We start from the raw sequence: 12,724 nt of genomic DNA, 5'->3' as shown, positions 1-12,724 counted from the left end.
TATAAATTTATATGAGAAATCATATAAATTTGCTGAAAACTTTATATAGCACAGAACTAGAAGGGAGATATATCCCAGAGGCAAAGATACATCACAAAGGCAGTTCCTGCCAGCAAGCTTATCTTTTACCCTGTGTTCAATTGAAATGTAATTGCTACATCAGTAAAAGCATACCTATTGCCAAGGCACATATTCGCATGCACATCTGGATAGCAGACACAGTCATACTTATTAAGTGATAAATTTACAGTAATTGATTATTACTTCTTTTCTAATAACCAAAGTAGTTAAATGAATAGGTATATACTATGGATCACAGGGCTAGGATTTTTCAAGTTTTTGACGTTTACACCAATTTTCATCTTCCTTAGGGATGGAAAATAGCAACAATGTGTTGTTTTTGTTATTCAGTGGATGAATGTGTCTATCCTATCATAATTTGAGCAGGCTCCAAATGTCAAGTAATCAAAGTGAGAATGCTGCTATATAACAAACACCCATTCTTCTTACATATTCAGGAACTGATGGGAAAAAAAGTAACTTGGATTCAGGAACTCACTGCAATTAATACGAGGCAAATGTGGTTAGAGTTTTAGTGATCACCTGCTTCCCACAACACCCATTCTGTAAATTAGAATTTATGGTGGACTTCATGTAAACTGTAATTGCTCAGGAAGTAGTATTAGCTTGAAGCTTATATCCAATTGCCCTGTAAATATTTTCTTTTCCAATTACATGGAGTAAAAGCCCCCAGTATTTTGGAGAAGTTCAGAAGAAATGCTAAAGGAGAATATGCATGTGTGTTGTTCTAAAATTTTTATTTTCAATTCCTATTTTTTTAAATTTGTCTTTCTCAAAGCTTTATGACTTTCATTTACTTGACAAATTTTCATTGACTAATTGTTAGTGTCTAAAGATTTGGTTATAGTGACTATTATGAATAGTCAAATTAGGCCTTTGTAATATTTGAGCAAAAATCTGAAGGAAATAATTGAGTAAGCTTCACAGATAACTACAGACAGAACCATTCAATAGAGGAGACCCCTTATTTAAGTGTGTTCTAAGAATCAGTAATAAGACCAAGGTGGCCTTAGCAGATTAAAAAACAAAACAAAACAAAACAAAAAAACAGGATAACAAGAGATAAGGTCAGAGATATAATAAAGGTACATATTGCATAGGACCTGTAAACCTTTATACAGTCTTTTACTTTTATGCTAAGTGATAGACGAAACTAAACAGGATTCAGAAAATAGCTTTAATATGATCAAACATATTTTAATTGGATAAAACTAGCTATTGCATATAGAATAAATTATGGAGTGAAAGAAGAGGAATTAGTTAAAAGGATTTTACCTGCAATTCATTCTTGAAGTAGGTAAGACCTATTTGGTTTTAAGCAACAGAATTAAACTTAATCAAATACAAATTTGGAGTAACTTAAATTAGTTTAAAATATAATACATTCAACAAATATGTAAATAATTGTATAAGGTTTATGAGCAATGTACTGGAGTAGCTCAAAAAAAGGTTTAAAGACATTATCTAAACAAACATTGAAAAAGACAGATACCAGTATGGTTTTGGAGACCTCTGCAACAGGGTTTTTAAAATCTTAGCTTTCTGGTGTACTGTGAAATAAAGAACATTTCAATCCTGAGTCTCCATTCATAAATCAAATTGTAGAAAGTGAAAAGCAATGGTTCAGCTTGGGTCAGGAATGCTCCACAAGTCTATTACTGTGTATGAAAATGTGAATAACATTCATTTGCCCAGCCTCAATTACACGTCACCACTTTGGCAAGGCAAATGGGGTTTGATTCCTAAGGAAGAGACAGAAATCATGTCAGGCAGACAAGACAAAGTATAGCATTAATGTAACATACAGTGGTGTACTGCATAACATTTCTGTGAACTTTGAACACATATAAGATGGTGGTCCCATAAGATTATAATGACACTGAAAAATTCCTATTGCCTAGCTGTTGTAATGTATTAACCTTTTCTTTTGTAATGTATAACCTTAGATATAAAAATATTTACTACTGTGTTACAATTGCCTACAGCATTCAGTATAGTAACATGCTGTATAGGTTTGTAGCCTGGAAGCAATAGGCTATACCATCTAGGTTTGTGTACATATACTCTGTGGTGATCACACAATGATGAAATCACATAACAACACATTTCTTAGAACATATTCCCTTCATTAAGCAACACATGATTATAAGATAATATAAAATAATATATTGTAATATATCTTATAGAGGAGGAAGTTAAGAACAGAGCTATGTTTATTTTTAAACTCATGCATACAAAATTTTATATGTAATTATCATATTTATATAGGAATCTTTTAAATTAATTTTCTTATTTAAAAGAAGTAACTGAAAATATTGACCAAAAAACTTTCACAATAATTTTTTATTTGTTAATTTATAATGTTTACTCTGTTTTAGTTTTGGGAACACCATTATTTTTTCACTTGATGTGTATTAAACACCTTCCTTATATTTTAATATTGTTTTTAATCACTTCATTTTTTATAGTGTTGATATTTCTTAAGTTTTATGTTCCTACATACTGATGTAATATTGAAAAAGGCTGCATCTCTTTACTAACTCTGAAAACTATAGATTCAACTATTGGCTGATATTTTTTCATCATCACTATATTCTATGACAGAGAAATAGATAAATATTGTTTTAGGTTATTTTTCTATCCTGTAATAGATATATTTATATACCTATAGGAAATAATGGCAATAATATCAAACTTTAATACGTTATCCTCAAATAATAATTTTTGCTTATTCATACTTGTGTAAAAATACATTTATATAGTACTAGAGAATAAATGTGATATCCAGATTGCTCTATGTTCACTAATAATCAATACTGATGTCAAAAGAATCCAGCAGATATTTATAAATCACTAGCTTGCTTTCTGAAAACCCACCTCTGGTGCCAATAGACCATATTTTTGCCACTAAAAGACTTTCTTCTTCTAGTACTATTAGTGTTAGCTTATTAGTATATTCTCCTACATTCTTTTGAAGTTCAGTTTTTAAATTCTGGTCTCAGGAATGATAGAAATTTATTTTTTTTCTATTTATGAGATTTTATGAGAATTATAAAGGTAAATTTATAGAATGGGTTTTAAACACTGACCCATAAATTGTCTTTCTTTTAAAGGAGTTTTCTCTTATGCTATGGAAAGAAAATGAGATTGTAAAATCTGTTGAATATGTTGGTTGAATGGTGTAGTAAATGTCCTACAGACCTATGAGGCAAAACCACTGGCTTATTCCCTAGAAACAGGTAATAGGTCCTTTTACCTTCAAGGCACAAGTAGAGAAACACAAACAAGAAAACTAATGAACATATGTTATAAAGCATAAAGAATTCTAGCAAATCAGTCAGGACTTGAGGAGCCCCAAAAGTAAAGAAACGTATTGAGATAAAGTCAAACTTCTGTGGCAATTTCCTTCTGGATGTTTGTCAACTGAAAGTGGTAAGGAATTGGGTGGTGGAAAAATTAAGCAGGAAATAGAAGTTAAGGGACTGAGAAACTTAAGTGAACCTTCAGCAATCTCACAGGAATGAGACAAAATTAAGTGTTCATGGCTACTATGACCGTTAAAACATGAAAGGCCATGATCAATAAATTTAATTCATCACATAAACAGAACTAAAGACAAAAACATATGATTATCTCAATAGATATAGAAAAGGCCTTTGATAAAATTCAACATTCCTTCATGTTAAAAACTCTCAATAAACTAGATATTTAAGGAACACACCTAAAAGTAACAAGAGGCATTTATGACAAACCCACAGCCAATATCATACCAAATGGGCAAAAGCGAGAAGTTTTCCCCTTGAAAACTGGCACAAGGGAAGGATTCCCTCACTCACCATCCTTATTCAACATAGTATTGGAGTTCTGGCTAGAGAAATCACGCAAGAGAAAGAAATAAAGGCTATTCAAATAGGAGGAGAGGAGGTCAAATTGTCTTTGCTTGCAGATGGTATGGTCCCTTATCTAGGAAATCCCATTATCTCAGCCCACAAGTTTCTTAAGCTGATAAGCAACTTCAGCAAAGCCTCAGGATAAAAAATCAGTATGCAAGAATTGCAAGCATTCCTATACACCAACAGACAAGCAGAGAGCCAAATCATGAATGAACTTCTATTCACAATTGATACAAAGAGAATAAAATATCTAGGAATACAGCTAACAGGGGAAGTGAAGGACCTCTTCAAGGAGATCTACAAACCCCTGCTCAAGGAAATCAGAGAGGACAGAAACAGAGAAAAAAGTATTCCATGCTCAGGGATAGGTAGAATCAATGTTGTGAAAATGGAAAATGGCCATACTGCTCAACGTATAGATTCAATGCTATTCCCAATAAACTACCATTGGCATTCTTCACAGAATTAAAAAAAAAAAAAAAACTATTTTAAATTTCATATGGAACCAAAAAGAGCCTACATAGCCAAGACAATCCTAAGCAAAAAGAACAAAGCTGGAAGTATCATGCTACCCAACTTCAAACTATACTCTAAAGCTACAGTAACCAAAAGAGCATGGTACTGGTACAAAACAGACCCATAGACCAAGGGAACAGAATAAATAACTCAGAAAAAAGACTGTATATCTACAACCATCTGATTTTCAAAGAACCTGTCAAAGGCAAGCAATGGGGAAAGGATTCTATATTTAATAAATGGTGCCAGGATAACCAGCGAGCCGTATGCAGAAAACTGAAACTGGACCCCTTCCCTACACTTTATACAAAAATTAACAACGATTTAAATATAAAACCCAAAACTAGAAAAATCCTGGAAGATAATCTAGGGAATACCATTCAGGACATAGGTATAGGCAAAGATTTCAGGATGAAAACATCAAAAGCAATTGTGACAAAAGCAAAAATTGATAACAGGCTTCTAATTAAACCAAAGAGCTTCTGCACAGCAAAAGAAACTATCACCCACATGAACAGACAACCTACAGAATGGAGAAAATTTTGCAATCTCTTCATCCAACAAAGGTCTAATATCCAGTATCTACAAGGAACTTAAATAAATTTACAAGGAAAAAAAACAAAGAACCTCATCAAAAAGTTGGACATGAACAGACAGTTTTCAAAAGAAGACGTTTATGTGGCCAACAAACATGACAAAAAACTCAACATCACTGATATTAGAGAAATACACATCAAAACCACAATGAGATACCATTTCATGCCAGTCAGAATGGAAATTATTAAAAGGTCAGGGAACAACAGATGCTGGAGAGGAGACTGTGGAGAAATAGGAACACTTTTACATTGTTGGTGGGAATGTAGATTAGTTCAACCAATGTGGAAAACAGTGTGGCAATTTCTCAAAGACCTAGAACCGGAAATACCATTTGACCCAGCAATCTCATTACTGGGTATATTTTCAAAGGAATTTAAATCATTCTATAATAAAGATACATGCACACGTATGTTAGACACAGCACTATTCACCATACCAAAGACATGGAATCAACCCAAATGCCATCAATGATAGACTGGATAAAGAAAATGTGGTACATATACACCGTAAAATACTATGCAGCCACAAAATGTAACAACATGGATGGAGCTGGCAGCCATTATGCTCAGCAAACAAACACAGTAACAGAAAACCAAACACTGCATGTTCTCACTTAAAAGTAGGAGTGGAACAATGTGAAAAATGTAAACATATGGACACAGGGAGAGGAACAACACACACTGGGAAGGGGTTGGGGAAGGAAAAGCATGAGGAAAAATACCTAATACATGCTGGGCTTAATACCTAGGTGATGTTTTGATAGTTGCAGCAAATCTTTATGGTACACATTTACCTATGTAACAAAGCTGCACATCCTGCATATATACCCTGGAACTTAAAAAGAAAAAAAAAGAAATTTCAATTTTGTGTACCACCTTCTTCCTCAAGTCATTATCCAATTCATAAGCATTCATGAAGGTAAGAATTAATCAGGAAACAACTGCTAAGAACTCACATGAAACGATATTAGAGGTCACTTCAAGGAGGAAAAGTTTTGTTAAAATTTTCAGTTATTAATACAACCCTGGAGAAATATACTAAGAGTAATCACGAATAAGAAATAGGCCAAATTTTAAAACTTTATTTTAGACTGAAATACTAGTACATTCTTACCCTAATTAATTGCCACGAGAAAAAGCAAATATTTTCTGGAAGATAGCAAATCAGCGGAGTTTCAAATTAGTTATATAACTTTTTATATACAACATCCAGCCAAAAATATAATTTTGAAGAATTCTAGGAGCTGGGACTAAATTTGTAAAACACAAAAGAAAAGAAAAGAAAAAATTGTAGACCTGCAGGTACTTCAAATGTTGGAGTTATCAGGCACTTATTTTAAAATAACTGTGATTAATACAGAAAAATAAATGTCAAGATATAATATTTCATGGACAGAAGTCTAAAAAAAGGAAACAATAGTTCAAAAACTAAAAAAGAAATAGTACCTGTAATTGAAAATTGAAGAAAAGACTTAATAACAGATGAGAAGTGTTAGAATAGAGGATTACAGCATTAGAAGATATATAGATGGAAAATCTATAGATAGAGGCGTGGATGGAAAATATGAAGCAGGCCAGGTGCAGTGGCTCACACCTGTAATCCCAGCACTTTGGAAGGCTGGGGCAGGAGGATCTCTTGAGCTCAGTTGTTTCAGACCAGCCTGGGCAAAATAGTAAAACCTCATCTCTACTAAAAATAAAATTGTAAAAAATTAATCCAGTATGTTGGTGCACATCTGTAGTCTCAGCTACTCAGGAGGCCAAACTGGAGGGTCACTTGAGCCCAGGAGGTCATGGCTGCAGTGATCTGAGATCATGTCATTGCACTGCAGTCTGGGGGACAGAGAAAGACTGTCTCAGAAAAAAAAAAAAAAGAAAGAAAGAAAAAGTGAGAGAGAGAGACAGAGAGGAAAATACAAAACAAAATGAAAGACATTGACTGTGAGACACAGATAGTAATGACACATTATTTGGAAACCCATAAAGACAGGGGCAAATATATGGGTATATATGGGTTACTGTCAGTATGGGATGAGAAACTGCTCCGAATTTTCTGAGAGTGAAGAAAGACATTGAGCCACAGATTGAAAAACAGAATAAATCTCAAGTCCAATAATACAAAGAAAATATGCCGAGGTATATTAAAACATAACTGCAAAAATTCAAAGACACAGAAACTATCTTAAAGCAGCCACATTAAGAAAAGACACATTACCCTTAATAGAGCAACAATGAGACTAAAAAATACTAACTCAACAGAATGTTTGAAGAATGTAAACAAAACAAAGTAGACTTATTTAAAGAAGCATACAACAATCACTCTTAAGTGACAATCTACTTTCTGAAATGAAAATTTTAAAAAAATTTGAAACAATAACTGAGTGTCAGCAGATCTCCCCTTAAAAATTGCCAAAGTGTGTATTTCAGACAAAAGGATAATAAGCTGAAGAGAAAGCAGAGGCATTCAGAAGATAATAAAATCAAAGAAAAGCACACATTTGTGAATATGTTTTAAATAATACAAACTGTATTATAGAAAATTAACCATGCCTGTGGTGTATAAATTCTATGTAGAATTAAACTATATTTAAAAAGCTGAAGGAGTAAATTGAGTTAAGAGTTCTCATGAACTTGCACTGTTTGGAAAGTAATAACTATACTAATTTATGTTGGATTTCTCTAATTTAAAATTTTTGCTAAAATTTCTACGGTAACCACTCAAAGAAGAGTAAAATAACACTAACAAGCTAAAAGAAGAAAAAAAAAATCAAATGGTAAAATACTTTAATAACACAAAAGGAGGAATTAAAGGAAGAAAAATAAACATAGACTGGGTGGTACAAATACAGAAAAAAAAAAATAATAAGGTGGTAAATTCAAACCCATACATGACTATGTCATTATTTCCATTAAACGTAAAACCAGTAAATACTCCAGTTGCAATATAGTGGTAATAAACACTAAAATTAAATTATTGTCAAAACATACTTTACTAATGAAGTCCAACCATGTGCTGTTTACAAAATAATATAAAAATAGAAATACAGAAAGATTGAAAGTAAAAAGATATAAAAAATCCAGCATGTACATATTAACTACAAGGAGCTTTAGCTGTATAGCAATATTAAATCAGAACAATATAAGGCAAGCAGGATCATTAAAGATGAATGGAAATCATTTCTAATTGTAGAAGAATCAACCCAGGAGAAAGATTTAAGTCTAATTTAAAAAAAAAAAAATTTTTTTTAGAGACAGGGTCTCTCTCTGTTGCCCAGGGTGCAGTGGAGTGGTGCAATCATCGCTCAAGGAAGCCTCAAACTGCCAGGCTCAAGGGACCTTCTTGCCTCAGCCTCCAAAAGTGCTGGGATTACAGGCATAAGCCACCACATTGAGACTAAAGTTTATTTATTTTTTTATGTATCTAAATAAGATAGTCTTAAAATTTATGAAAAGAGAAATGAGAAACAAAATGAAAAGAGAAATAGATATATCAAAAATAATAATAACATATTTAAATGAGTTTGTCCAGTACCTTAGAATAATCAGGCAGACAAAAACAGAACAGGATATAGAGCTGGATTTGCCAAACTATGGCCCATGGGTCAAACTGGGCCACTGACCTGTTTTCGTATGACCCATAAAGTAAGAATGGTATTTGTATTTTAAGAGGTTAAAAAAAATAAAAAGAATAACAATATTCTATGAAACATGAAAATTATATGAAATTCAAATAAAACTCTCTGCAAATAAAGCTGGGAGATTTCTACTACTGCATAGCACATCTTTTTTTTAAAGCCACAGTAATTAGGACAGAGTGTCTTGGTACAAGCTTGAAAAAATAAAGACGTGGAAAAAATTAGAGTCCAGAGATAGCTCCTCTCAGATATAGACATTTAAGGCAAACTTCATAGAATTGGAAAAAGGATGATCTCAAAAAATGATCGAATGTATATATAGGGAAAGAAAAAAATCTAAGCACAACATAACATTTGGTTTTGGAAGGCTGAGGTGGGCAAACCACGAGGTCAGGAATTCGAGAGCAGCCTGACCAACATGGTGAAATCCCATCCCAACTAAAAATACAAAAATTAGCTGGGCATGGGGGAGTGCATCTACAATCCCAGCTACTCAGGAGCCTGAGGCAGGAGAATCGCTTGAACTCGGGAGGCAGAGATTGCAGTGAGCCGAGATCTCAACACTGCACTCCACCCTGGGTGACAGAGTGAGACTCCATCCCAGAAGTAACAAAAAATAAAAAATCATCTTCATGTAAAAGGTGGAAATGCAAAACATTAGAATAGGATTGCTCGAAAGCAATAATATTTACATTTTGCTTGGAATAATTCTTTAGTGTGGGAGTTGTCCTTGGCATTGTAGGCTATTCAGCATCATTGCCGAACTGTACTCATTAGATGTCTCTAACACAAATCCCCACTTGTGACAGTTAAACACATTTCCAGCACTGCTGAATATGTGTATATTTAACTGTGTATGTGAAATCATCCCTGGCTGAGAACCACTGTTTTAGAAGTTATGGGAATATAATGACTTTTGAGTAGGTAAAATTTCCTATACTATACAGGAAAAAACAAACAAAACATAAATGATAATCGAATGTATTGTTAGAGTACATTAAATTAAAATCTGTTCATCCAACAGCCCCATTAAGTAAGTGACTATGCAAGCTACAAAAGTCAAAGACATTGACAGCATGTATAAAACAAAGTACATATTCAAGATTACATAAATAATTTTCACAAATAAATTGAGTGAAGAAAGATAACACAACACTCTTATTTCTCACACATATACACATTCCATATACACACAAAAACAAGTGCCCAATAAATTACAAATTATATCAAAGTGTTTCAAAACCATTAGTAATCAAGGAAATGTAAATTACAAGCAAAATAAGATATCACTAATATTACTATCACTACACATACACCAAGAATGGCTACAATTAAAGACTGACACTACCAATTGTTGCCACGAGTTTGAATCAAAAGTTGTCATACAGTGCTGGTGGGGATGCAAATTAAAACAAAGACTTTTTAAATATTTTTGAAATTATCTACTCAAGCTGACCTTGTAGCAACAATTTTACTCCTAGTTATATACTCAACAGAAGGCTTACAAGTGAGTGCATAAATTCATGTACAAGAATCTTCATAGCAGCATTATTTATAACAGCTAGAAACTAGAAAGAGCAGAATTGCTCATCAACAATAGAATAGATGTGCATTATATAAAGAAGTTTGCAGCAGCAATTAAAAAATTAAATTCTGATAAATTCAATAACATGATTAAACCTCAAATACAATGCTAGTCAAAAGACACAAATGTAGAAGAACGCACCTGTATGATAATATTTGTATTAATTTTAACAAAAATATGTATTTTAAGCGTCAGGAGTGTGATTTTCTTGCATAGGTAATGGGATAGTTACTATCAGGGGACATATATATGGATTCTGGGAAGCTAGTAGGGTTCTACCATGATCCTTGTGTGGCGATTACCTAAATGTATTTGCTTAGTATACATCATTGAATTGCATACTTAAGATCTGTAAAATCTTTTACATGTATATCATTATTGTTTTGTATATTACTCTTAAATAAGCAAGTTAATTAAAATTGTCCATGGAACACTATGCAAACTTTAAAATGAAATGAGGTGTGTTTTACAGAAAGGTCACACAAACACTTTTGCTTCAAATCTAAAAGTCACAGAAAAAAATACAGTAAAACCTATTTTTATATAACAAAAAGAGTTTGTACATGTACATACACTTACAAATGTAAGTATATGCAGTGGTAATGACTGAAAGATGAATAATATAAATATTAACAATCATTATTACCAGGGAAGTGAGTGCAAATAAAGAATGGTAAAAGAAGGCTTATAACTCTTCCAGAATTTATTTTTATACTTTTGATGTTTAAGTGTATTGAATCTTTCATGAAGTTGTTTTAATTTATTATTTGCATATTAAAAATGAGGGAGGGCAAATATTCAACAAAACCCAAATTATTGTGCTGTTATTTATCACAGGAGATTTGCCATTGTTTGTGAATTAAAGTTCTGATAGGACATGATACAGAGATTGTTACCCTTATTGATCTCTAAAATAATAGTTAAGTATGGCTTAATGCCCATTGTTGTGTCTCAATAGCACTGAACACTTATTGATTATAAAATAATTATTATCAACCCATGTTGGGCTCATCCCATACTGAAGAAAAAAGATACTCTTGCTTGCCTGCTTTCAAAACCTACTAAAGGTGTCACTTCTATTATACCTGCTACCATTCTTGTAACCTTAAAAATTTATATTAAACTGGTGAAAATGGAAAACATAGAGTCTAAAACATTCTTTTTTTTAAATTTTATTTTCTTTTTACTAATATTTCTCTATCTTCACTATTAAAATGGAGTGTTCTAATGTAATTATTAAATTGCATAAAAAAGTTTAATACACATTTAGACTTTATAAGTAAAATAATGCTCTATGTCTAAATAACCTGTTTAAATCCATTTGATTTTATGTTTTAACAGCATCACTATGGTTTTGACATTAAAAGTTACAGATATGCCAAAATGACAAATAATATAATAACGTCAAATGATTATTACCTTACTTCCTCCAAGTCCATCACTACAAAACTATTTCAGGATTATATATTCTTAACCATTTATATTGATTATATTTATGTATTATTTTATATATGTATTCATCTCAATATAAATGATTAAGAATATTAACCATTTGAATTTGAATTTGAAGCAATATATTTGGTTTGAGTATTCCAAAATAATACTTTTAGAATAATCTTTTTAGAATATTCAGTGCTTTTTAAAAAAGGAATGTATGATACATTTTTTTAATTTACTGATTATAACAATTACATTTTATTTTAAACAGTTACTTGAAATTCAGACTTCATTTGGTAGCATTTGAAGAAATCATTTCAGTTTTCCAAACACTTTTTTTCTTTAGATTAAAAAGATATACAATATAAAATATTATTAGGATTTAAAAGGATATTTTTCTTAAAGTAGTTGCGATTGATATTGGTTGCAATAAACCAAGATTGTGCCACTGTACTCCAGCCTGGGGGAGGGAATGAGACCTTGTTTCAAAAAAACAAAAACAAACAACAATAAATAAATAAAAATTAAAATGTCTCAAAACAAACCACATATATCAAGATGAAAACTCATTATTAAAGCAGAAATAATTCAGTTATTATGTAATCAAAATACTTGTAAAGAGAATCACTTAAGTAGCTCAAACTTCTATTATCAGATATGATCTATATACATTTGGTACAGGGCAAGATTAGAATATGTGTTTAAAAAACTCAGCTTTAATTCTTTAATCACAATTGTAACTACAACTTAGGTTTAGTATTATTTAACTGTTTTTAATGTTTACTACAAAATGTCATATTTAAAAACACTTACAGTCTTGAGTCCTTTATGGGATCCTGTCTTAGTTACCTTTGCTGAAAAGCAAATGATTCCAAACTTTAGCAGCTTAAAACAAAAAGCATTTATTATTATCTCACAGTATGTGTGGACCAGGAATCTGGTTGCAGTTTAGCTGATTCATCTAGCTGAGTTTACCTTATG

The sequence above is a fragment of the Theropithecus gelada genome, chromosome 5, assembly GCF_003255815.1.
Source record: "Theropithecus gelada isolate Dixy chromosome 5, Tgel_1.0, whole genome shotgun sequence".
Taxonomy (NCBI): Eukaryota; Metazoa; Chordata; class Mammalia; order Primates; family Cercopithecidae; genus Theropithecus; species Theropithecus gelada.
Note: the sequence above shows the minus strand (reverse complement) of the source record.